General features: G+C 56.5%; 1 protein-coding gene across 10 annotated transcripts in view; it reads left to right on the top strand.

The window, feature by feature from the left end:
• Nucleotides 1–4,438: 4,438 nt before the first annotated feature.
• The window catches only part of PTPRS (protein tyrosine phosphatase receptor type S), a 99,544-nt gene continuing 81,442 nt past the window's right edge, over nucleotides 4,439–22,540 (top strand). For 6 of the 10 annotated variants that reach the window (XM_032394462.1, XM_032394460.1, XM_032394457.1 and 3 more), the window contains exon 1: nucleotides 4,440–4,590. The gene's annotated coding sequence lies outside the window, so the exon portion shown is untranslated. Of the gene's footprint in view, nucleotides 4,591–22,540 lie in introns of all 10 variants that reach the window. The other 4 variants (XM_032394454.1, XM_032394455.1, XM_032394456.1 and 1 more) reach the window with 1 other exon arrangement.

Genomic DNA, 22,540 nt, shown 5'->3' with positions numbered 1-22,540 from the left:
CTGTAGCTTTGTTTTTTGTTTGTTAAGTAGGCTCCATGCCCACTGTGGGGCCCAACACGGGGCTCGAACTCATGACCCTGAGATTAAGACCCGAGCCGAGATCAAGTCAGATGCCCAACTGATTGAGCCACCCAGGAGCTCCTGGTGACTGTTGCTTTGTAATAGCATTGGGAAATTGGGAAGTGTGACCTTTGTTCTTTTTCAAGATTGTTTTGGTTATTCTGGGTCCCCTGAATTCTCATGTGAATTTTAGGATCAGCTTGTCAATTTCTGCAAAGAGGCCAGTTGGGATTTTGATAGGAATGAGATCGGAATCTGTTCAATTTGGAGAATATTGCCATTTTAACAATATTAAGCCTTTCAACCCCATCCACAAATGAGCTGTCTTTCATCTATTTAAGTCTCCTTTAATTTCTTTCAGCAACACTTTGTTGTTGTTTTTTTTTTTTTTAAAGATTTTATTTATTTACTTGAGACAGAATGAGAGAGAGAGAGAGAGCACATGAGAGGGGGGAGGGTCAGAGGGAGAAGCAGGCTCCCTGCCGAGCAGGGAGCCCGATGCGGGACTCGATCCAGGGACTCCAGGATCATGACCTGAGCCAAAGGCAGTCGCTTAACCAACCGAGCCACCCAGGCGCCCCAACACTTTGTTGTTTTTATAGTATAAGTTTTGCATCTCTTTTGATAAATGCATTCCTATGTATTTTATTCTTTTTGATCAGTTGTAAATGGAATCGGTTTCTTACCTACATTTTGTTTGTCCATTGCTACCGCATGGGAAGTACGATGGATTTTTGTGTATTGATCCTATGTCCTGCAGCCCCAAGGAACGGGTTTACTAGTTTTAATACTTTGTGGATTCCTTAAGATTTTCTAAACACAACATGATGTCACGTGCAAATATAGCTAGTTTTACTCCTTCCTTTCCAAACTGGGTGCGTCTGATTTCATTTTCTTGCCTAATTGCCAGGTTCTCACCTCCAATACCACGTTCAGCAGGAATGGTGAGAGCAGACATCCTCGTCTCGTTCTTGATCTTGGGGGGAAGAGATCCAGTCTTTCACCATTAAGTTATGATGTTAGCGATAGATGCATTTTTTCAGGCTGAGGAAGTGCCTTCTATGCCTTGAGTGTTTTTATCACGCAGAGATGTTGAATTGCGTCAAATGCCACAGCCAGGATTTGAAGCTATGACTCTGGAGCACTAATGTTTACCTGATACACTAAATTAGTGGACACCCAAAGGAGCCCCACATGGAACCCAGTAAAGAGCAGGTGGTTAGCAAATGGGGTGTTCCCATCTGCCCCTTTTCTCTTTGGCATTTGAGGTAAACCGAGAGAGAGAGAGAGAGAGAGAGAGAGCATATGCACAGTGTTTAATTGGAGGGGATGTATCACCACGGTGAAATTGCTGGCATAGGGGCAAAGTTGCTGGGGAGATATTTTGGACCTGTCTTGCAGGGATTTAAGGCTGGGTTCTGTGCAGACAATCCTGAACTTGGCATGAGGAGTCCTGTTTATATACAGTAATGGACAGCTGATGGTTCTCTTGCAGTTGCCTTGACAAAAACACGATGGAGCTAATTACCAGGTTCTGGGAGACGCTGGGGCGGAGGTTGGGCTGGCAGGGAAGGAGGAGGCCCTCCCCACCCGCCTGCAGAAGAAGATGGAAGTGTTCATGAGCTGAACTTTTCACCCAACAAACAATGAGTCACACCCACAGCGTGCCAGGTGCTGGGGTCTGCAGACACGAAAGAGACCCAGAGCCCCCCAGGCCCCACCTCCCAATCCTACTGCTTTCCACAGTGTGGAGCTTTGAGGCTTAAGCCATGCCCCTGGGGAGAACATTCCCTCCTGGTTCTCTTGGAGCTTTGGCTTACGGGAAGTCTTGGTTTGGTGTTACTGAATCCTTAACACCTTCCTGACACTTGCCAAGCTCCTGTGGCTGCCAGATAGCTGTGACAATATCAGACTAGAGTGTTCTGTTCTCCTGGTATTGATTTTTCGGTCACCTAGCTAGCTACCCTGGTTTCCCCATTTCCAATGGCCCCATTTATCAAGAAACCCTCTTCTAGGTTAGGTGTCAGGTGTTTGACATGATGTAACTCATTTTTCCCTCCCAACAGCCCTGGGAGATAGAGACCATTACTATCCCCCATTTACAGATGGGCAAATGGAGGCACAGCTCTCATGGGGAGACAAACAAAAACAAGCAAACTGACCAACATATAAAGTCAGTCCAAATTGGAATAAATAAACTGGTACTGAGATGATGATGAACGTTAGGAGGATGGGCAGGGAGGGTCTCTTGGAGAATTGAAGGATGAGGGGGATCCGACCTTGGGAAGAGCAGGAGGAACAGTGTCCTAGGCAGAGGGAACAGCCCATGGAAAGGCCTCGAGGCTGGACTGTGCCATTGGCAAGGAACAGTGAAGAGGAGGTGTGGGTGGAGTGGAGTGAGCAAGGGGTACAGATGGAGGTGAGGACAGGGAGGTGACAGGGGCAGGTTGTTCAGGACCTTGTAGACTGTAGGGAAGACTTGGGTTTTTACTCTGAGTGAGATATTATCTATCTCCTTCACTGGATTTTTAACTCCTGCAAGGCAGGAACGTTTTTTAGCCTGTTTTGTTCATTTCTGTGTCTTCAACGCTTAAAACAGCATGGCACACAGAGTGATGGCCTGAAGGGATGGGTTTCCTGGGCATAAGCTGCGCTGGATCTTACGCCCTTTCCTCTGCTGGTCTCAAGAACTCTAAGAGGTAGATGTGGTTTCCCCTTTTGTGGATGGGAACAGTGAGGCTGGTGGCTCGTTCAAGGTGCCTCCCCTAATAGGTGGCAAGGCGGGGGTTCCTGACATACCCAGCCTTCCAGAGCTAGCAGTCTCATTTCGCTCTGCCTTCATTGGGCACACACAGCTTGAACATCTACTATGTATGAGAAACCATCTCCGAGATGGGGTTGGGTCTGCATTGTGGGGATGAGAAAACCAAGACCAGATTGTCAATGGTTAGGTCAGGGTCATGCAGCTAGGAAGGAGAACCAAATAGGCTCCTCAAACCTGGCCGCTGCACTGGCCGCCGGGAAACTCCAAGCTTAATTTAGGTTCCTTGTTTAATTATTCATTCTCTCCTCTCTCTTCTCCTATTTATGACTTCCGCCTTCTCATCTTGTTCCCGGGGTTAATGCTTTTTGTTTATATCTGCATCTTTGGCCTGGAATGAATGAATCAACGATTTTGGAGGAAAAACCCCAAATTCTAAACTTGTGTCCTTTTGTGGGCACGAGGCCCTCTCCAAATACATACCTTGGAGAAATAAAACACCTTCAGCGTGTTCAGAGCTCATCTGGAAGTGTGCGATCTTGTTTGGTGTCTTTGAGCCCCCCAACCTCCTATGGTAATCCTTCCCCTTTATTTCTCTTTGTCTTTTTTTCTCATCCCATTTTCAAGCACCAACTACAAGCTAGGCAGCACATCCTCAACAGTTCATCCTTACACTCTCTATCTTGCCTCATTTCACAGACAGGACACTGACCCCCCCCCCCCAAGGGGCAAGCCCATTTTGCAGGTGGGAAAAACTGAACCTCAGGGACCTACACAGCCAGTCAGTGCCTGAGCTGGGTGGGGTTTCTATGGTGATTCGTCCCGACTCCAGGCCAGCAAGGAACGGTAATGAGGTGGGATGTTTGTAAAGTGCTGACTCGGTAGGAAATGCTCCCTCATCCATTCAACCCACACGAAGGGATCCCCAGGCCCTTTGGAGTCACACCCTAGTGTGACCAGAATAAAAACAGCATGATGGATTAGAGAATGGAGCATCGGTGGCGGTGATCAAGGAGGGCTTTTCCCAGGAGCTGCCACTTGAGCAGAAATCCTAAGGAGAAGGGAAAGATCTCGGGGGAGCACTATTCCAGGTGAGGAACGGCAGAGGCAAGGGCCCCGAGTGAGGAGGGAGCCGGGGTGGAGGAACCGTAAAGAGCCAGCTGGGGTGGGGCATGGGCACCCACCGGCAAGTAGTGGCTGCAAATGTGGATGCATTCGAAGGGCGCTGGGGGAGCCAGAGCAGAACTGAAAGCAGGGCCTGGCAAGCACCACGCCCTAGGTGCCAAGTGTCCTGCGTCTCGGACGCGGAACCGTGGCCGGAGAAGTCCCTCGCGCAAACGCCACCGCCCACGCGTCCCGCGTATCCCAGAGCACCGCGCCCCACGTGCTCTCGCGGCCCTTTAAACGCCCCGGGGCCACCTGACCAACCCGCGCCGTCTCATTGGCCGGGGGGCGTGGCTTCCGCGCTGCTGCGCAGTGACGCGCGCGGATCGGCCCCGCCCCGGCCCCGCCCCCGGCCGGCGGCAGCGGCGGCGGCGGCGGCGGCGGCGGCGCTGGCGGAAGGGATGACGTCACCGGCTGGGGGGGCGCGCGATCCGGCGCGAGGGGAGCGCGAGCCGCAGTGAGTGTCCTCGCGCCGCCCGCCCGGCAGCCCGGCCGGCGCGCGCACGCCGCGAGCCGCTGGCGCTCGGGCTCCGCTCGAATCCCATGCAACAGCCAGGATGTGAAGCGGGGCAGAGCCGGGGGAGCCCAGCCCAGCCAGCCTCCAGGTAAAGGGCGGGGGGGGAACCCGTGAATTCGATTAAAAAACAAATTGCAGGCGCTCCAGTGGGGGTCTCGGAGGCAGCGGAGTGGGCAGCGCGCCGGCTTTGTGCCGGGAAAGCCTGCACGGCCATTGTGCTCGGAGGATGCTCCGCTGCAGCCGGCTGCACGCCCAGCCGCTGCGCCTGGCTAGCGGCGTCCGAACAATGCCCCCGAGGGGCTGGGCCGGGGTGGGCAGGGGCCGCGGGGAGGGCTCTGCGGGCGGGGCTGGGGGGGCTTCGCCGCGGCGGGGGAGGGGGCTGGGCTGGAATCGCCCGGAGCGCGGCGTTGGAAGCTGCCCAGCGCCGCCGGCTGCACCACCCGGGGCTGCGGGCGGGGCAGAGGCGCGGAGGGGGGACGCGCGTGTGTGCGGAGGGGCTGCTGGACCCGGCGGCTCCCGGCCAGGCTCCCCGGGCGGGTCCTGGAGGCAGGGGGCGCTGTGCTGGGGGAGGGGGGGCTCGCGGGCGCCCCGGAGTGGAGACCAGCCCGGGACGGGTGGCTCCAGATGGGAGCGAGGGTGGACCGGCCGGTGCGCCCAGGGCGGCTGCTCTGCCCGCCGCCTTCGCTCTCCAGTCCCCCTCCCCTGGAGACCTCCGACTCAACGCCGTCTCACCCTAGCGCCCTCCCGGCCTCGTCGATCCCCGGGGAGGGGGGCCGGCCCTCCAGCACCCTGGCCTTGCCCCACCCTTCTGCGGCCCCGGCGCCCCCTCCCAACCCCCCAGGCGGGGCGAGGCTCAGCCCCTAGCCCCAGGGACTCTGGCGGACAGACTGACGGGCTCGCGCACCGGGCACCCGACCTCTCCTCGGCGCTGGGGGCCCCTTGGGGATCCCGGGAGAGGGGAAGCCGCCCCTTGAGCCACCAGCCCCGGGGGTTTTGCGCGCCCCGGGAGCCCCCTTAGGGACGGGGGGGGGAGGGGAGGTGACGTCATCCGGGGGGCGGAGCCGTCGGAACCGGGTGAAGGGGGCGCTGGGGGGGGCGTGCCCTGAGGAGAGCTCCTGGAGTTAGGGTGCCCGAGCCCTGGGCGCAAGGGTTTCGGCCAGGTTGCGACCAAGTTCATTGCTCCTTATGGAAATTTCTCCCAAATTTAGGATCCCCCTTAGCACCACCCAAGTCCTGGACACTTCCCTCCGTGAAACCCCCCTAAATCGGAGAAGTCTCCTTCAGCTGCTTTTCTCCAGAATTCTCAAATCAGGGAACCCTTCCGCAAACTGGGTTTTTTTTTTTCAGTCACACTCCGCACCGCCCCCCAATCTGGAACCTCTTCCTTAGTGACCCTTCCCCCCATTTCCAATTCTCCTCTGGTAGCCCTGTAAATGGGCAGCTCTTGAGAATACCCGTTCCTGAAATTTAGTCACCCCCTAGGGACCTCATCTCCCAAATTAAGAAACCTCCCCAGCGCCTCCAACTGGGGGACACCTCCCTTCCCCTTCCTAAGGCTCAACTGGGATTCCCCTGTTCCCCCCATCTCAACCTGGGGGAGTCCCCATTCTGAGCATGGGGCCCTTCTATCACTGGCCAAACCCCTGAAAAACCAGCCTGGCCAACACAGCTAGCGAAGGGGGGGTGTCTGAAGTGTCCAGGTTGTGTCTTAGCCCTCTAAGAAGCTCGGACAAAGCTGGAGGGTCCCCGAGAGTCCCCAGGACAGGGACCCACCTGCTCTGAGCCCCCAGCGTCCTCCACCCAGACTTTGGCTTGCTGGGGTTCTGGCTTTCCCTCCATGTCCCCCATCACTACTGTTCCTGGGGCGCAGGGGGCAAGGGCTCCTTTTGTTTGGGGCACCTCCTTCCCCCTCAGAGCCGCCTCCCGCCCAGGAGAAGAGACAGCCAGTCCGCGCCTCTACTCCTGTGATACCAGCTGCTGCTGCTGGAGCTCTTAGTAATGGCCGAGGGATTCTGTCGAATCTGCCATTTGCATAGCTCCCCTCCCCCTCCCAGGGTCCCTTCCTTTGTGCCCCCCTCCTCCTGCCAATCTTGCCCGCCTTCTGTCCCTCAGCTCTCTTCTTCCTCTGCCAGCTGACACTTTGGCTGCGGAAGGAGGCAGCTGGGGCTGGGGGCGGCTGCTTCCCTCCTCCACATCCCAGAGCCCACCAACTTGGACCTGGGTCCCCGGCTGCAGCCCCCTGCCCCCTACAGTGCCCTCCGCCCAGCCTTTCTTGCTCCCTGCTGTCTGTGTGTGTCTCCATTCTTCTTCTCCAGAAAGCTTCATCCTGCCGCATCCCCTGGGCCTGGGGGGCACCTTCACCATGACGGTGCACTTCTGCTTGGGGCCTGGGCTCCCCACAGCCCCCTGGGGGATGCCACCCGCCATACTCAATTGCCCTGAGACTTGGTATAATTGGGCTCAGGCAAACAAAACGTCGCGGGAGACCCGGCCTGCCTGGTGAGCTCATGCGCTTTCCTATTCCTGTCACCCCAGCCGATGACATCGGCCCCCCAGGGGGTGACGGGGGTTCGTGCTGTCATGCCAGTGGCTGTCCTGAGAGGGGAGAGGCAATGGCCTGGCCCACTCCCCACCCCCTGCAGGAGACCGGATGGGGCATTCTGGTGTGGCCAGGTATGGCCTTGGAGGACGCCGCCCGGGGTGGTCGCTGGGCTCCCTGGGGGATCCATCCTCCCCCCAGGATCCCTTCCAGGCCCGTGAGCTGGGCATATGCTGGGTGCAGGGAGAAGGGGTACCGAGAGCCAGGCACCCGTCTGCTGCCCGCACAGGTTGTGGCCCGTGGACCGGTGCTTCTGTTTCTGTCCCCTCCAGCGGAGATTCCGAGCGCCTTCCCTGCTTCCCAGGGAATTCCGGGTGTCTCCATGTGTCCCTGGGCCACCTTTGGAGACTTGAGGCATTTTTTGCCCAACAGCAGGACCATAGCTCTGGACCAGGGTGTGAGGAGCGGGTGCAAGGGGGAGGAGCTCCCCGGACGTCAGGGACTTAGTTGTGGCATCTGGGTGGGCAGTTCTGGAACCACCACCATCCACCCATTGCTTCTTCTTTGGGTCACACAGAGCTTGGGGCTGTGCCTGGGGTTCCCTGGACCCGGGGCCGGTGACAGAGATGGATCTACCTCTGCTTGTCAACTTTCGGGGCGTGAATCGGTTTCCCTTCCTGCCTTCTGGGTCAGCACCGAGGAACGTGTCACAGGGGTTGGTGTGCAGCGCTCCCCTCGGACTGCTGCTTCCTGGAGTGGGGTGCCAGGAGACCTGTGGCTCTGCTGATTACTCCAGCAGCCGAGTGGCCCAAATGATGGTCAGCGAGGTGGCCTGGGAGGGAGGAGGGACGAGGGATGGGCGGGGATGCTGAGGCTCCAAGGCGCAGTGTGGCCTTTCTACCCAGGTGCCCTGCAGCCCTGCGTTCACCTGCTTCCCGTGACTTTAGTACAGCCGCCGTGCGTGGGGGGCAGAGGGGGGCGTGTAGAGAGTTCGGCATTGGGAGGAAAACCCTAAAAATAAAGGTGGATATTTATAAACCCAGCGGGTTTGGGGGATAATTGACAAAGCTTAATGTTTTCAACTGAGAGTGGTTCCCCCCCTCCCCCCCGACTGCGTTAGTTCCATTTGTGAAGTCATTTGGAGACAGCGGAAGGTTCTTGAAGTGTAGTGGGCTCCGTGGGCGAGTTGCGGGCTGTGGTCCCTTTCCAGGGGTCTTGTGCTTCTGGAGGGAGGCAGGGCGCCCAGGCAGGGGTGCTGAGACGCCAGAGGCCCCAGCTTCCCAATGCATCCAGAGCAGCCTCCCAGCATCCCCTCCCACGGGTGGGCATCCCATTTCCCAGAATTTGCGAGAAGGAGGCCGCCCTCTCCTGCGACGCTGTTACGCGTTGCCCTTGCTCTGTCCTTCCCCACAGCAAAGATGCCCGGGTAGGTTATTTGGAGAGACCCCAGCTGCCTGCCGGGCAGGGTGGCTCAGCCTCCGGTGGGGACAGGAGGGGACGAGATAAAGGCATCACTACCATGCCTGTGTGGGATCCACGTGCCGATCCAATGGGAAACCTGCCGTGGGTCCGTGGACAGAGTCACACCATCGCCCGAACTGGGAGGGGGTGGGGGAGGAGGGTTCAAGGGCTTTTCAGATGTTTTTATTTATTTATTTTTTATAAAAGAATTTATTTATTTATTTGACAGGGAGAGACACAGCGAGAGAGGGAACACAAGCAGGGGGAGTGGGAGAGGGAGAAGCAGGCTTTCCGCTGAGCAGAGAGCCCGACGCGGGGCTCGATCCCAGGGCTCTGGGATCATGACCTGAGCCGAAGGCAGACGCTTAACAACTGAGCCACCCAGGCGCCCCTTCAGATGTTTTTAAAATTTTGTCTTCTCCTCACCTGACTTTGGTCTGGAACCAGAAAGCTGCAGGCTTGGCTTTCAGGGCAGAGGAGAGAGGGTGCTGGAAGGGGATGGAGGTTCAGGTGCATGTCACCCTGTCACAGGGAGGAGGGACAGCCCAGAGACAGCCCCATCCTAGCTCTGAGATGCACAGCAGGTGCTGATATCCGGGTCTCTCAACCCTGCGGTCCAGGGTGTCACCCGCCTAGCCTTCTAGAAGTGTAGTATGTGGGTTTTTTTTCTTTAAGGAAAGAAAAGACACTCAGGGAAAAAAAAAAAAAAGAAAAAAACCCCGACGTACCATTTCTGTCTTGTCTCTGGCTGATATTTCAGAAGCGTGGGGGGGTTGTGCGTGGGGAATATGAAAAATCAATTGGCTTACACTTCTGCAAAGGCGAAAATTAACGAGCGGGCGGGAGTGACTCATGGACAGGGCCTCGACTTTCTCGCACTGCCTCATTTTTGTCTTTCCTTTCCCTGCCCTCCTCCGAGGAGACGCTAGTGCCCCCGCCCCTCCTGGGGCCTGGCCAGGCTGGACGTTGGGGTGGGGGGTTGCTATTCTGAGCTCCCAGGAATCCCTTCTGTTTCCTGGGATCTAGGCATCCTCCGTCCTGCGGAGGCCAAAGGGATTCTGTACCTGAAAATACACCCAGGGTCTTGCCTGGCGTTTGTGTTTTCTGATCATTCCCGCAGATTTCACCCTGGTGTTGGGGGTGGGGGTGGGGGTCTCGGAGCTTGGGTTTCCGGATTGCAGTGACCCCTCCCCCGAAAATACCTTAACTGGGGCTCCATCGCAGTTTTTTTCTTTCTTTCTTTTTTTTTTTTGAAGGGGCTGAATTTGTCGTGAACTCCCCGGGTGGTGTCTGCGGCTTTTGAGTTTTATATTTGTTTGGTTTTTTTTTTTTTTTTAAAGATTTTATTTATTTATTTGACAGAGAGAGACACAGCGAGAGAGGGAACACAAGCAGGGGGAGTGGGAGAGGGAGAAGCAGGCTCCCCGCAGAGCAGGGAACCCGATGCGGGACTCGATCCCAGGACCCTGGGATCATGACCTGAGCTGAAGGCAGTCGCTTAACCAACTGAGCCACCCAGGCACCCTGTTTGGTTTTTTAAATCTTTGCTGTTAGCCCCTTTTAGGAAGGTCAGGAGTGTCCTGTCCTACTGAGAGAACGGAAAATCCCAACTCCTCCCCCCCCCCCCCCCCCCCGCCAGGTTTTCTCCTTTCTGTCTCCCTCTCTGGGTGGCCTCACCTCTGCCTTTTACCCTCTCCGAATGGGAGACTCCTTGCTTGCAAGATGAGGTTGTGCCTTTGACTTCGGGGTCCTGACTTCTGTGCCCCTCCTCTGCTGGAGCTGTGCAAACTTGGAGGTTGGTTGGCCTCTCTGTTTCTTCATCTCTGAGATCAGGACCCGTTCATGGCCAGCCAGGACACGAGATGCTTCTGGTAAAGCACCTCCCTCGGGTCTCGGATGTGACCGCTGCTGGCTGTGCATGCCCTGGGACACCCACACCCCATGTTGCCCACCAGCCACAGCCCCAGAGGCTTAGAGGCCTAGGACTCTGGGATGGAGGCAGGCCGGGTGCACAGAGGCTGGGAGGATGCTCTATTGTCATGCTGTTGCATGGGTAGAAATTCAGGGGTTCTGGGGAAGCGAGGTCGACGCATCTGTGTGTATATAATTTAATGCCGCTTATAATTAACCCCGTGATCAGCAAATGAGGGGATGTCGGAGGGGAAATGATAATAGCCACTCCGCCTTATTTGGACTTGGCGCCCGTACCAGGCCCTGTGCTGAGCAAGCATATGAGGAGCATTCTCATTGCCTTTAACCTTCACACCCCGCCCCCGCCTTTCTTGCAGTGTTCGTGCACGGAGCCCCATTTTGCAGAGGGGGAGACTGAGGCCCAGGAAGGGCCTTCGCTGGCCTGAGGTCACACAGATGGGTGACAGAGGAAGGAGTCTCATCCGGGACCAACGGATGCTAGAACCTGAGGTCTTAACTCCTGGGGGCAGGGACCTGGCTCTCTGTCCAATTGTCCAAGAAGTTGTTCTGATGCTCGCTCACCTGCTGGGGCTCCTGAGGGTCCCGATGGAGACGCTGGGGCTCCCAGCTGCCCTCCGTGGAGGGTGAGAGCTTGGACGCTGGACTGGGGCTGCCTGGGGCTCGCATCCCCTCTCCGGCTGTGTGATGGGGGCGAGTTGCTCAACTTCTGTCCTCCCGTTATCTTGTCTACAGAATGGAGAATAATGGTAGCCCCTGCCCGGCGTTGTTGGGGGGATTAAGTGAGTGAATACATGGGAAGCGCTGTGCTGATATGTTGTCTGGACCCGCCCGGCGGGGGCTCCCCAGCAGCCCCCCGATGGGGTCCAGCATGGGAGGGATGTCAGGATGACTCAGCCACTGCAAACTGGGGCGTTCCCCGTCACTGGCTGCCTAATCAAGGCCGCCCCACTTCTGTGGCAGGATCGGAGCCACTGGAGGCCCGGCGAGGCAGGCGGGGAGGGCAGGCGGCTGCCAAGCAAGACTTGGGCACTCCTGAGACCCGGGTGGTGTCCCCCTGGCTTCCAAGGCCCAGGGTGGGTCTGACTGAGCGCCCCCCCCCCCGCCCTGGGGAGGTCTCAGCTTTGATGGCGGCCCCACAGAGAGGTGCCCTGGAAAGGGGTCAGTGTGCAAGCTTGGCACCGGGCCATTCATTCATTCACCAATTCATTCATTCAGTCAATTAGCCTTTGTTGAATACTGTCCGCTAGAGAACGCAGGAGCCAGCCTCTGGGTTCGAATTGCATCCAGCTCTGCGACTCACCAGCTGTGAGGTCTCGGGTTAGTTCTGTAGCCGACCCGTGCCTCAGTTTCCTCATCCGTAAAATGGGGGCTTTTGCACTGCCTCACTCATGATAGGGGTATCATGTGGGCTCTAGGAGCTAAGATCTGCCTGGTAGACAGAAAGCTCTGTGTACGTTCTTTTTCCTTTTTTTTTTTTTTTTTTTTAAATAAAAGCAAATTGAAATTAAATTCTGTGGATATAGCAGTAAACCAGGCAGGCTCGGTCCCGTGTTCCTTGGACCCTGCAGCTCAATGAGGGAGGCAGTGAGTACATAAATAAGCAAGGTAGGGTCGACTATGGTAGGTCCTGCTGAGACCGGAAATGCGGGCAGGACCTGGCAGGACACCGGCCACTCTTCTGTCTGGGGGGGACACGGAGGGCCTTTCTGAGGGGCCGACCTCTGAGCTGAGACTTGAAGGTAGTCGGATGTGCAGGCACTGGGGACAGCATTTCAAAGCTGGGAGGGGCCTCTGGGAGGGGAGGCCACACGGGCCCTGACACTGAGCAGTTCCTACTGTATTTTAAACACGTGTGGCCAGAGTTTGCTGGAAGGCCCCCCCTACCATGCCGCTGCAAGCTTGGGTGTGAATATCATTGCCAACAGAGACCCCTGTGGGGAGATGGGGAAACATCACTTGGAACAACCATCAGGCCGAGGCCCAGAGAAGGAGAGGAACCAGCCTGAGACCACACAGCCACTGACTGCTGGGCTGGGCCGGGCCGGGCCTCGACCTCCCACCAGCCCGGAGCAGGAAACTGAGGCAGGAGGATGTGGTAGGAACGTCTTCTCAAACCCCAGTGCCCATTCAGGCTGGGCAGGTAATGCCTGTGGGTGATGTTCCCGGGGCAGGGCCCACCTGGCCAGATCTGAGAAAAAGCAGAAAATCCCGATTTTACATGAAATTGCCCCATTTTACATCATGGGAGCATTCTTTTCCTGAAAACACCTGCCCTTGCTGGGTGTGACCTGGACCCCTCCTTTGCCCCTCCCTGAGCCTCAGTTTCCCAGGCTGTCCCATGGGTTTGAGAGTCCCTGCCACCTGGACAGGTTACTCAGAGGCCCCGGCGAGATAACTCACGGGGAGGGCTGAGGACGGCCTGGGTCAGCGTCCGCGCTCGATAAACGTTGGCTCTGATTATATTAATATTGGTCATAATGATAAACTTGACTTAGATGAAATGCTGTACGGAAAGGAGCCTGCTCATTCCGAGGGGCAGGGCTGTGAATTATCTTCTGGCTGCAGGACCCGTTCCTCAGGCTCTCGTCTTTTCCGGAACATAGCTCTTTGGTCTTGGGCCGGGCCACCGGTCACAGGCATTGTCTGGAGAGTTTGTCATAGTGGTTTGTAACCAGGGACGGTTTTGCTCCCCGTGGGACACAGGGCCATGTCTGGGTATGTCTGTGGTCATCAGGACTGGGGGTGCTCCTGGCATCGGGTGGGTGGGGCCAGGGATGCTGCTCAGCCCCCCACAGTGCCCAGGATGCCCCCCGAAAATGATCCAGCCCTAAATGTCAATAGTGCTGAGGTTTAGAAACCCGATTCATGCTCCAGACCTGTGGTGGTGGGAGAAATGAGGCAGGACGGCTGTTGGCTTGCCCGTGACCATGCGCCTCCCGTGCTAGCTGGACTGGAACGCCGGGATTACGGATGGGATCCTGCCACACACCTGTCCCGGCCCCGCTGCCCAATTGATTTTCAGAAGTGGGTAATTGCCCCTGACGTGTGGCTTCTGGAAAGCGTGGCCAGCTGGGGTTTCTGGCGGCGGTGCTGGGTCTGGAGCATGGAGGGGCTGCCTCGTCCAGACCTTTTTCCTTCTGTTCCACCTGGCCCTGGGAGCCTGGACTCTGTCCCCACAGGGAAGGGCCTCGGGAGGCCTGAGCACCCAAAGTTAGAATCCTGGCACAGGCCCTCCCAGCTGTGTGAGGCGACCCGTTATTCTCCCCCACCCCGAGCCTTGGTTTTCTCATCTGTAAAATGGGGACACATCTTGCCTGCTGTGTCATGGGGATTAAATGGTGTCATGCTGATACAGCCCCGGGCGGCCAGGTTGCACACGTAGGGGCTCAATGACTGTGCCCTCCCACTGGTCATCATCATGAGGAATTGGAAGGAGGGGAAGACCCCAAACCTTCAATTTCCCCGACAACTGCCACAGAGGGGACGTTCCCCAAACAGGTGTTAAATCCCCCTGTCACAGAGCCCAGCCTCACGCCCGGCCCTCCGGCTCCGCTCCCCTTTGCTCCGTTCACCCTGAGAATGGCCTCCAAAATGGCAGCCGTTGCCCCCATCTTGCAGATGGGGAAACCGAGGCCTGGGGTGGGGATGAGAAGCTGTAATGACTGGAGCCTTTTCTTGGGGGTTTCATTTTGCACTGGGCCCTACAGTGATGGAGCAAATACGTAGCTGGAAACCTGCTTCTCCCAGTGATCGGGAGTAGAGGGAGGGACATTGCTGTTGGCCAGTCTGGGTTCCAGATCTGTTTTGGCCTCTCATGAGCTGTGTGACTTGAGGAAAGTTGCTTCACGTCTCTGGATGGCACCCCCAGACTCCCCTCTTGCCAGCCAAGCCCCTGCAGGCTTCTGCACCTTCCTCACTCCCACCTCCAGGCCTCGGTCCTTGCTGTTCCCTTTGACGGGAGCTCCGTTTCCGGCCAGGCCGGCTCTTCTCCCCATGTCCCCAGCACTCTTAGTTTTACTTTCTCAGTTGCTGTTGTGTGCTCTGCCTGCCTGCCCTTTCCAGAATGGGAGTTCTACCGGGCTCTCCCCGGACCCGCCTGCCTGGCTTTTGAGAGCTACTGCCATCCCCCACGGGCATCGGCATGTCTAATTGCCCAGACTGGGCAGGTCATGGGGGGCGAAGCTCCCTCCCTGGACAGGGAGGCTAGGAGAGCAGCTCCCTAGTGGAGATGCTGTGTTGCTTCAGCCACTTGCTTGCCTTCTCTGAGTCTCTACATGTCCGAGTCGTCTGGCACAGAAGCGGTGATGAGTGGCTGTTGAGAGCCAGGGGTCCTAAGGATGGGTATCGGGGTCAGGAGACCCTGAGATAATCTGTAAGGTTTCCTGTCTCCTGGGGCGAAGGTAAGAAGTTCAAAGGCCAGGGACCCCCCAAAATGCATGGTAGCTGGGCCGGGGGGTTTTAAGGCTCAGCGGGCCCTGATGTTCATTTGGTACCCTGTGTGTCTGGCCAGATGGGTAGAGAAGTCGCCAAGGAGACCCCAGGAACAGGCCAGGCTTTCTTTTGGGGATCATATTTGACATTTTGGAACCCACATTCAGGTCTTGGCTTGGCCTCATGAGAAGTGTGTCCCTGGGCCAGTGGATTCACCTGCCGGGGGCTCTGTCTCCTTGTCTGTCAAATGGGAGTGAGCCGGTTTCTTGGGAAGGGTCCCTAGTGAGCGTGTTTGGAAAGTGCTGGCCTGTTGAAGGCCCCCCGATACCTGACTAAACATCATCCAGTACTCTATGATGATAAATACCTTCTGGGAGCAAACTGGGGTAGCCGCATACTGAACTTTGCTGGACAAAGGCTCTGGGGTTGCTGGAAGGCCGTTGGGCCCATGTCTGGCTTCTCCCAAGGGTGTCGAGTCAGGCCCGGAGCCTCCTCGCTCTAGTGCCAAGAGCAGGCTGGTGGGAGCTGGGGGCAAGCCCTGGGCAGACGTAATTGATGTGGGCAGGAGGCTGCCCCAGGACCACCTGAGCCACGGTGGGGCAAACCCATCACGCCAGCTTGGCCGGAGCCCTTGGCGGGCACGGGGGGATGTCAGTGCTGACCTTGTAGAGCTATGTTTCAGTCACCCTGCAGGCCGCATCGAGGCCTTTGGACTCCCTGGCCAGTGCTCCGCGTGGCTCCACCCAAATTTCAGCCACCCACTGTGATGTGTACCTTTAGCTCCAGCTGCCTGGTCCCCCTGATGATCGTTTTCTTTTAACCTGATCTCTTTTACAACTTAAAAGAGAAAACTTTGTCTTACTCTCATGAATGGGAGACCTGGTATGTCCTTGACATAAGTAGGTGGAACCTTAAAAGTAAATGTGATGAGAGTAAAAAAAAAAAAAAAATCAACACAACCTGACATTAAATTATCCTGCTGCCGCCGCAGGCTTACACAGAGGCCAAGGGCTACTGAGGCGTTAAAGCTGCATTAGCACCCACCGGAGACTTCCAACCTTCTGAAGGCTGGAGGGAGCCGAGGACAGGGGCGGCCCCCATGCTGGTGGCGTCAGCATCCCCGAATTCGGCGGAACGGCATGGGGGGTCTCCCGGCCATGCTGAGCGGCTGGGTCCCCTCCCACCTTCCAACAAAGGTGCTTGGACTTGCCCATGGCATCTGAGTTTTCTTTCCCAATGGCCTGGGGAGAAGGTTATTTCTCCCTGAATTCAATTAATGAGCCTATTAAAAACTATTTATCTTCCCTGACAGTTGTTTACTGAGGAGAAGGAGATGGATTGGCCAGGTGGCCTCCCCAGGCAGGCACGAGGCAGGATGGGGGAGGCCGGTGCCTCGGGCCCTGGGGCTTCAGGAGTGCAGACCGTGGGTGGGGTCCTGCTTTTGGGGAGCTGTGGAACGCAGGGTCTGAACTTGGGCTCTGGCCACTGTTTCTGACCTTGGAGTCTTTGGGGAGGCAGATTCAGGGATGAGTGAAAACCATGCCGGTCGTGGAGGCAGGGGGCTGGCTCCCATGACCTTCCTCTTCTCCATCCAGGCTAAAGTCTCTCGGATGCACTTGTTTGAAACCTAAGGCCTCACCCCCTCGGGCCACATGTTTGCGGTGGGGTCTCCCCATACCCCTTCTCCTCCCGACCAAGGCAGTTGAATTCTATGACTTATCTGGGCACATGGCACTTACCTGGTGGAAAAAAAAAAACAAAAACACCTTTCCCAGTACACCTTGCTGCTGTCTGTGCTCCATGATTCAGTTCCGTCCAGTGGGATAGATGAACGGCATTTCCCGGAAATACCTTTGAAGGGAGTAGCACATGACCCTTCTACCCCCCAGCTGGAATATGGAGGTGATGGTAGGCATTCGGGCAGCTATTTTGGACCATGAAGCAGGTATCATGGCTAAGAATGGGGGAACAAAAAGATGAAGGATCCTGCGTCCCGAAGATTGTGAGGTGGGCCAAATAGCCCTGAACGGCCAACCTGGGAGTTTCCTTTACGTGAAGAGAGAAATGACGCCTCTCCTGTGAGTTTTTGGCACCCGAAGTCCAACGTGGTCCTAATAGTGGTACTACGTGGGCCTCCAGACACATACTGTCCTTCAGGTCTCTGCTCATTGCGAAGTGAGGCTTTCTTGACCTCCCTATTAAGATTTGCAGAATTACTATTTGCAAAATAATCGGTAAAATGATCACTTGCAAAATTTGCCTCTCCCCCACTCCCCATCTGTCCCCTTACCTGCTCTGATTTTAGGTGAAGCACCTGTCCCCAGCTTCATGTTGTATGCATCTTATTTATCATCTGCCTCCTGCTCTGGCTGGGACTCCCCCGGGAGGCGTTTTTGGCCTGTCTCCTCTGCTGTGTCCACAGCCGCACCTGTGCGTGCACAGTAGGGCTCAGTGCCTGTGTTTTGCCTAAACAGGTCTCTGTTCACAGCAGGAGACATGAGGCTCCGGGATGCCCGAGGTTTTCCAGCTGGCTGGTGGCTCCCAAGCCCTCCCCTTTCATCCCCACCCCCCAGAGTCGGTCAGTTCGCCGGCAAGTCTGTCCCAGCGTCCCAGCGGCTGCTCCTGATCCTTCCTCTCGCCCCCGTGTTCTCACCTCGCCTCCAGAAATAGCCCCTTTAAAATAGCCGCGTCCCCGCGTTCCCGGGCCTCTGCCTGCCCACGGTTGTGACGCCGTGCTGACGGGCCGGCCTCCTTATTGCTGTGGGATTTTTAAAAATATAGTTGGTGTTAGGTGTTTTTCCCCCCTTTTATGCCTAAAGATGCCCAGCCGTCCACAGGGTTGCTTCCCCATCCCCGACACTCGCCCTTTAGGTTTTGTGCCACGTGTCACCGGGGATGCTCCCTTGAGCCACAGCTCCCAAGGGGTTTGTGCAGCTGGGGGCTTCCCCTGCAGGCTGACACCAGCCAGCCCAGGTGGCCCTGTGTGGCCCGCAGTTCCAAGTCTGGCTGGGAAGCCCCGGGTTGGAGTCCCAGCACCACCTCTTGCTGGCTCTGTGACCTTGGGCAAGTAGGAGACCTTCTCTGAGCCTCAGTTTACTTTTTTGGAAATGGGACACGTCTGGGGTTTGGTCAAAAGGGTGGAACTTGTCTGAGCCTCAGTTTACCTGCCTGTGACATGGGGACGTCTCGGGGCTTAGGCAGATGGCTGAATTTCTCTGAGCCTCAATTTATCCATCTGCAAATGAGACGCCTGAGGGTTTCCCCTCGGGGCCTGGCCCACTGGGTTTTCTCGAGATGTGAGCCGGCCTTGTTACACCATTCAGTCCCTCTGGAATGACCGCCACCATCCCTCTGAGGGAAGGATATAGTGAATTTAGCACCAGCTCTGGGCCTGCCACTTCCAGGAACCCTCGGGAAACTACTTCCTCCCCCAGGGACTCGGTTTTCCTCATCCTTAAAATGGGCCCATTTCACCAGCACGTCTGCCAGGAGGCAGCTGGGAGAGGAGCCTCCTCCGCGGTCCCCCTTGCCTCCTGGCTGAGTACACAGCACATGCTCTGAAGACGTCACAGACATTTTCCTGCCATGTTTATTCTTGTCACCGACTGAGACCGCAGAGACCGTGGTTAAGAACCGGACTCCAGGACCAGACGGCCTGGGTTCGAGGCCCAGCTGTTTCTTAGCCTCTCCCAGCCTCAGTGTCCTGCTCTGTAAAGTGGGGATACTGATGACCGTGCCCTCCCAGGGTCCTTCGGAGCGGCCGACGGGTCCATGAGGGTGAAGCCCCAGGGCAGTGCTGGGCTCCGAGGGCCGGCGATGTGGCCTTTATCCACTAAAGATCAGGCACCTTCCACGTGCCGGCTCTGCCTGGGGCCGGGGGCGGGGAGAGGGACTCCTCTCTAGTGCATCTATTTGTGTGCCTGGCTTCGGGGTCCTGGCTCCACCCCTGGGTCCTCCCGCCCACTGGGGCTGGGATTATATGGCCCGGAGGGATGTGCCTGGCCCGGGCCACGGGCACTGTGGAGGCCGCCTCTGCTTCCTGTATTCGCTCAGCAGGTGTCGGGCTGCCGGATGGCACAGACCGGGGCTGGCGGCTCAGGAAAGGGCAGGGGGCAGCGTCCAGGGATGGCTGAGAGATGGGGACAGGAAGGGCCCCCCGGGAGGAGGCGTGTAAGCTTCCGCTGCCGGCCCCTGGCAGCCCCGCGGCTGGTTCAGCTGTAACTGCTGCCTCCCTCGTGTTTCTGCCCTCAGTCATCTGGGCAGGTTTCTTGGACCCCTCCTGGGTGACGGGCTCTCTCCGGGACCCGGCGTGGGAGGAAGTGCATGCCTTTGTGGGACTCAAGGTCTGATCGGGGAGATGCAATAAGCAAAATAAAATACTTGTCACATTAGATGGTGGTAAGAGAAAGCAAGGAGAAAAGGGATTGGGGAGTGGAGGAGAGAGGGTGGTCGTTTAAGCGGGGCTGTAGGGATGGCTTCACCGAGGAGGTGACAGTTTGAGAAAGCCCTGATGGAGGTGAGGGAGGGAACCGAGTGGATACGTGGAGGAAGAATGGTCTGGGCAGAGGGCACAGTCCATGCAAAGGCCCTGGGGCAGGACCAGTCCTCATTCATTGGAGGAGCAGCAAGGGGGCCCGTGTGGCTGGAGCAGAGTGAGCTCTGGGAAGAGAGGGAGTAAGGGGGGGCTTTGGGGACCCCGGGTTGGACTTGGGCTTTTACCCCATTGAGGCGGCAGCCCTGGAGGGCTGTGGGCAGAGGAGGGAGGGAGGCCCTGACTTGGGTGCTCACGGCGCCCTCTGGCGGCTGCTGTGGGAGGACCGACTGGGAGGGGTGGTGTTTGAGTTGGCCTTGGCGGGGAGATCCTGCTGCTGGACCAGGTAGAGATAGAGGAGGGAGAGGAGTAGGCAGATTTGGGGTAGAGTTTAAAGGCAGACTTCGTGGGTTTCATCTTTACGGTAGCTCAGTGAGGCACTCCTGTTGCCATTTGACAGGTGGGGACACTGAGGCCCAGAGAAGTCAAGGCATCTGCTTGGTGTCGCACAGCTGCCTGTCGCGTGGAGGCAGGGTGACCTGTGGGGCCGACTCACTGCTGGGGCCCGGCTGGGATGCAGCCTGTTCCCCAAGCACTGACTGGCCATCACTTTTTCCTAGTTTATAGATTTGACCACATGTGTTTAAAGGCTTGTGTGAGTTTGAGTTCTCTTAGGGGAGCTCTTGGTGGGGGGGGGGGGGGTCCCTGCCCCGCCCCATTTTGGGAAAATACTTTGTCAGAGCTGTCAGCTGCGTGAAGCTTGGGGACACTGGGGATTCTGTTAGATATGAATCCGGATTAGAAATCTGCCCCCACCTCTTACTGAGCTGTGTGACCTCGTGGCTGTGACCTGACCTTTCTGAATGCTCGTTGCCTGTGGAAGCAGACTCAGCTGTTTGTTCATACCGGTAACGTCTGCTGCGTGCCTACCATGTGCCAGGCAGTTTTAAGCAGACCGGTCATTCCTGCCTTGACCCCCGCAGCCCCCAAAGTGTCAGGCGACAAAGCACAGGCTTCGAGCCACGCGAGGCTGGGTGGGAGTGCACTGAGGGGGTGTCGGCTGCTCCGAGGGTCGCCCGTGGAAGGTGCTAGGTTCTGGGGCTTGGAAGCCCAGAGACCCGTGCTGTGTGCAAAACCCCAGCTGGACAAGTCTGGGGTGCAAAGCAACTCAGAAGACCTGGGCTCGGGACATAGAGGAGTTTCAAGTCGAACCTTATATTTTACTGACATTTCCCACTTAGGTACCTAGTTCGGGAGAAAAAACATGATCAAAGTCTATGTCTAACGAAGTTTAGAAAGCTCTTTCAGGGCGCCTGGGTGGCTCAGTTGGTTAAGCGACTGCCTTCGGCTCAGGTCATGATCCTGGAGTCCCTGGATCGAGTCCCTCATCGGGCTTCCTGCTCGGCAGGGAGTCTGCTTTGCCCTCTGACCCTATCCCCTCTCATGTGTTCTCTCTCATTCTCTCTCTCTCAAATAAATAAATAAAATCTTTAAAAAAAAAAAAAAAGAAAGAAAGCTCTTTCAGTCGCTATCAGATACTTCTCTGTGATAAAGGAGTTGTGTCCAAATCAGCTGGTGCCATGTTTTCCCTGCATTGATACTTAAAACAACGAAGCATCTTAAACTCGGTTTAAGAAATCACCAGACCCAGAACTGGGACAGGGGAGGGGAAGAGAGGACAGGAGGCTCCGGGAGTGAATGATGGGAGGGGAGATCAGGGAAGGCTTCCTGGAGGAAGTGGTAGCAGATCTAAGCTGTGGAAGTTGAGTAGGGGTTAACTGGGTAGAAGGGATGGAAGGGTGTCCAGGCAGAGTTGAAAAGTCACCTTTTCGAATATTTTCACCTTGTGCCTCACACTGGGCCTAGCCCATAGTAGGTGCTCATTAAATGGATCATGGTAGATGTTAGGTTAATGGGTCCATAATAGGCATTCAGTCGATGCTTCTATGATAGGTGTTCAGCAAACAGGCACTCCCCACAATCCCTGATCTGGATGATGCCATGTGGGTGTCACTTCGCAGTGACTGCATTCTGGAAGACCTGGGACCTAGAGGTCCCAATTTCTGTTGAGTAGAGCAGGAATAACCTTCAAGATTTCTTTCTTTTTTTTTTTTTTAAGATTTTATTTATTTATTTGAGAGAGAGAGAGTGAGAGAGAGCATGAGAGGGGAGAGGGTCAGAGGGAGAAGCAGACTCCCCACTGAGCAGGGAGCCCGATGTGGGACTCGATCCTGGGACTCCAGGATCATGACCTGAGCCGAAGGCAGTTGCTTAACCAACTGAGCCACCCAGGCGCCCTCAAGATTTCTTTCTTATCCTCAGCTCCCTGCCTCGCTCCTGATGAGGCTGCATTGTCAGGTGCACAGTGGACCTGCAGCTTGAAAGGAGAAGAAACACAAGTCAAGCACGTTATTAAAAAAGCAGATGAACTGATTGGCTCTTATAACTGAGAAGGCTGATGTTAGAATAGCTTCAGGCATGGCTTGATCCAGGGGCTCAAACAAGGCATCTTTAACAGATGAAAAAAAGCAGACCCAGGTGGCTTAAACCACTTGCCTGAGACCACACAGATAGGAGGAGGTTAAGCCACAGTTCAGACTCACATTGCTCTGAATCTAAAGTCCATGACTTGGGAAGGTTGTCCCAGGGGGGTGACAACTCCCATTTCCCAGATGGGAAAACTGAGGTTCATAGAAGGGAAATGACTTGCTGAAGTAAGCAAGGAGCAGAGCTTGGGATCGAATTCAGGGTGAAACCCATGGTCTTGGACCGCACACCACGTGGTTCTCCATACATACAAGTTGAAAGGTGGGTTGGTCCAACCGAGGCAGAGGAGGAGAACGGGTTTGCCATTGACCTTGGGCCGGCTCTCCCCTCCCCACCCAAGAAGCACCCACTCACGTCCCTCCTGCCAACCTCCCTGGATGGTCATGACGTTCTCCTCGCTCTTGATGAACACATCATGGGTGACAGGTGGGGAGGTCCCTGCCGACCCTGGCTCCGCGCCAGCCATGGGCCCCGGCCAGGCCTGCCCAACTCTGTCACAGGAGGAAATGAGATTGGCAGCCAATTGTTTTCCAAGCCAGCCGCCTCGCTCCCCGATGCCCAATTTCCTACATGTCGGCACTGATTGCTCGAGCCCTT

This window comes from Phoca vitulina, unplaced genomic scaffold (assembly GCF_004348235.1).
Source record: "Phoca vitulina isolate PV1807 unplaced genomic scaffold, GSC_HSeal_1.0 scaffold81, whole genome shotgun sequence".
In the NCBI taxonomy this organism is placed as follows: domain Eukaryota; kingdom Metazoa; phylum Chordata; class Mammalia; order Carnivora; family Phocidae; genus Phoca; species Phoca vitulina.
This window is presented reverse-complemented; position numbering and strand designations above follow the sequence as displayed.